The following is a 4,282-nucleotide window of genomic DNA, read 5'->3' on the forward strand; positions in this document are numbered from 1 at the left end:
GAGATGTCTTTAAACCTTCTATAGAGAAAAATAAATTCGTATATTAGACTATTAAAATGCTATATGACTTGTATCATGTCGAATGAAAAAAAGTAAAAAAAAAGGAATTAGATTTCAGGAAGAAGTCAGTGACTTCCTTACCAAACAACTGAGGTATAGTTGCGATCTCCATGTTATAGGAACGTAAAGAGAAATATTAGTTATACCTTTTCGTTCTATAGCGGTACAGCAGGATTAACCTCTGCTTGGTAATAGAAAACCCAGAGTTCAAAAATTTGATTCCATTGATGAGATTATGCAAGTTCAATAAAAATCCAAACAACAACAAGAACCTCAGTTTTTACCCTTAGTTTTAATTTGCTTGACAGTTGACACTGGGTCAAAGATAGAAGAATTCCAGCTGTGAAATAATAAGATAAGATAAGATAACGTGTATTTCAATCCAAAATGTGGCCATGTACACAAATAACATACAAGATTAACAAATTACAGCACTCGTCACAATAATAAAGAAAAAAAAAAAAAAACTACTCTCTTCTTTTTGCAAAATACTCATCAAGATATCTTCCCACTAGACAAATAAATTGTGACGACGTACTTTTCAAGGCATCAGGAAGAAGCACTCCATCATTCCCAAATAAATTTTTCATTACCCCCAAAAGACCTCGACAACGACTCAGACAATGCTCCAAATTCTCCTCGTCTTCTTGGCAAAAAGGGCAAGCAAACCTGCCGCCCGGGACACTTTTCCTCCTCTCAAAAACTTTCAATCTCGAACGAATCGGAAGGCAATTAGATCGATGTAGGTATGTCTATGTAAAATTGCAAACTAGCCCATTTTCTGCTTGCCCAGATTTGACAATAATTTTCATTACTTACGTCAGTAAAGATACAGCAAAAAGAGAGAGACAAGGAGGAAAACTACAATACGATAAGCAATGGTAGCTCGGGTAGGCTCCGTAGAGTTCCGTAGTAATGGTCATGGTAAGTTCACTCCTTGACCTGCACCGACTAAACATTTTTCCGTGATTATAACTGCAAGTACACATAAGATGTCCAACATGCTATTAGATTTAATAAAACGAGCCGGAATTAGATTATACAAGATATAAAATCACATGGGGTGAAAAGAATATATTGTAAAGCTTAACCACAGTTTTTTGGTCAAATTGACCCTTGACCTTAGGCAGTTATATATAGGCTTTCCCATCCTATCCTCCTGATAACTGATAATGAGTGAAATTATAGCTTTTTGCCCGTTGTAATTTGTCACTTTATCACCTGTGCACAGTGACTTACGCTATGGCGCGTAAGAAAATTAATTTCACATTGAAATTTTGTCTATTGCATTGACACTTCCACCAGCTCCAAATGGAAGTTTTTGCATGCATTGTTTAACTAAAAAAAAAAAAAAATAAAGAAACATTTTCTGTAATATATTTTAATCTAATAAAAGGCAAGAATTCAGAAAAATAAATAGCATCCAAATTATTCCTAATGACGTAGACTTTGCTCTGTCGGCTGGATAAAAAGGTGCAAAACTTGACAAAGTGACATGCAACGCCGATGATAACCTGTGTAGGTTGGAATGGATGAGTATTACCTTCTCGAAATTTATACTTAAATTTTCTAAATAATCCATGTTCAATTCTAATTTAACAAAGCCACTTTCGATTTCTCTTCCGACTTGATCTAGGCCTTTCTCACGCTTTATATCCCTCCAACTTCTCTTAGGCGTTTTGACTTCAATATGCTCACCCTCCACATTCTTAGTTTCCTCTAACCCCCTTCTGGCCCATCCGGATTCCTCTACTGTCTTACGACTTTCTGTAGTGTTTTTAAGACATTCTTGGTTTCCTCAATTCAATTCAATTCATTAAATACTACAAAAATTACTCTAGTCCCCTTACCTTCGATCGGATTCCTTTTACGGCTTTCCAATTTTCTTTGCTGTCTTCTGAATTGCTCTAGTTCTCTTCCGACATTTTTGGTCTAATTCAACCCCTTGATTTCCATCTACCTTCCTTTACTATCTTCCAGCTGCTGGATTTAATTTCTTTTCCAACGCTTTTGATCTTCACTAACTTCTTTTAGGATATTTCATCTTTCATAATTCTTTTCCAATGTTATTTTGTCAACCTCCAGCCTCCTTTGGTCCCATCCAACTTTCTATACTGCCTTCCAACTTGCTCTAGGTCTTTCTGACGAATTTGGTCTCCTCCAACTTTTCTTAGACTATTCCGAATTTTATTGTCTTTTCCTAAGTTTATTTTGTCTAACCATACCCCTTGAGTCTCATTAAACTTTCCTTATTCCATTCTGACTTGCTCTAGTCCTCCTCGACGTTTACAGTCTGTTCCGGTTGCTCTTAGCCTGTTCTGCCTTTCATAGCACCTTTCCAACGTTCTTGGTGACCATTTGGCTCCTTCCGTCCCAGTTGGCTTCTTTTACTGCCTTCTGACTATCTTTACTGCCTTCTGGCTTGCTCTGGCGCTTTTTCGATGTTTTTTGGTCTCCTCAGATTTCTCTTAGAATATTCCAAATTTCATAGTCCTTTTCCTACATCATTGGTCTCCTCTAACCATGTTGCGCCCCCTCCGACATGCTTTACCACCTTCATACTTTTCTTAGGGCGTTTCGAGTTGCCCTAGGCCTTTGCAACTTTTTCGATTAGGCTATTCGGTATATCATAGTTCTTTTTCCAACTTTTTTGGTGTCCTCCACTTCTTTTAGTCCCATCCAACTTCCCATTTTGATTTCCTTTACCACCTTAAGACTTTGTCAAGTCCTTTTTCGACAGTTTTTGGTCTCCTCCAGCTGTATTTAGACTATTCTGGCTTTCGTAATCCTTTTCCGACTTTTTTGGTTTCCTCTAATCTCCTTTAGTCTTATCATATTTTCTTTACTACCTCCCAGCTTGCTCTAGATCTTTCTAGCTTAATTCTAGGTCCTTTGAATTCCTTTACTGCCATCAGAGTTGCTCTTGTCCCTTCTGACAATTTTGAATTCCTTTTTTGTCCCTTCTAGGTTTGACTCGGTTATTTCGTCTTTCATATTTATTTTCCCGACCTTTTTTGTTCCCATACGGCTTTCTTTGCGACTTACAATTTGTGCTGATTCTTTCAGAATTGTTCTTTAATTCCTTCTAGCTTGGATTACGCTATTCCGTCTTGCATTGTTCTTTTTCTGATCTTGTTTCTCTCCTTCAAACTCCTTTTAAAAATAAAGCTGAGAGAAAAAAATCAGACTTTTTGTGAGGGTTTCTTCTTAAATATGTCAGGGTTCTTATCATCAAAAATTAAATGAATATAAAAGAAATCTGAAAATCCCTACTAGAACATAAAAGATATTAGAAAGAGTAGGACCTCCATACAAGCTATTTTATGTGCCAATGGGCAAAACTGAATTTAATTGGACCTAAAATTAAGAAAAAAACAAAAAAAAAAAAAAAAAAAAAAAAATCGTAATTTACCTATTAAAATCGAGGGCAAGCAGATAATTTCGAAGACCAGCCTGCCTTTCCATGATGATAAACAAAAGTTCCAATAGGGATAAAGTCCTTTTAATAGACAGTATTTCACAAGCAGTGATGAAGTTTCACAAAAAATACCAGACATTTCGGTCACATATGCAGTGACCGTCATCAGTAGTAAAACAGTAGTCACAAACAATAGTAAAACGTCACAAGTTTTATTACTGATGACGGTCGCTGCATATGAGACCGAAATATCTGGTATTTTTGGCGAAATTTATATTACTGTTTGCGAAACACTGTCTATTAAAAGGATTTTATCTCTATTTGAACTTTTATTTCTCGAGTGAAAGCGAATCATACAGGGGCCAAACTGACAAAAATGGGGGTGAAGGGATTTTGGTCAAGATAAAAAAAATTACAGATAAACAAAGGACAATCAATGAAAGTATTTTTTATGTAGTATTTTAAGTGCTATTTTCCGAAGTTTTGCACAGCGCGTGGGGTGAATTATTTAATAGAGTTAGGAAAATTAAAAGTATTCCAGAGGAATTTAGAAAAAGCAGGGAGAAAAGAAAAAAAATCAAAAGAAGAGTTTTAACTACTCATGGGGAAGAGTGATTTTACCTCTCATTTTAAAGAAATGAGAGGGGAAATTATTTTAAGAGGGATGTGTCACGCTCTTCACGCATATGGCTAGTTATATCATTTAAATAAAAATCAGGAGTACGAGGGGAGGGGGGGAGTGATCTACTTATTTACAGCAGATCATCCAAAAAAATTCAATTTCTTTGCATCACAAATCAATAC

This window comes from Artemia sp. Qi Xiang Cuo, chromosome 16 (genome assembly GCF_049724085.1).
Source record: "Artemia sp. Qi Xiang Cuo chromosome 16, ASM4972408v1, whole genome shotgun sequence".
In the NCBI taxonomy this organism is placed as follows: domain Eukaryota; kingdom Metazoa; phylum Arthropoda; class Branchiopoda; order Anostraca; family Artemiidae; genus Artemia; species Artemia sp. Qi Xiang Cuo.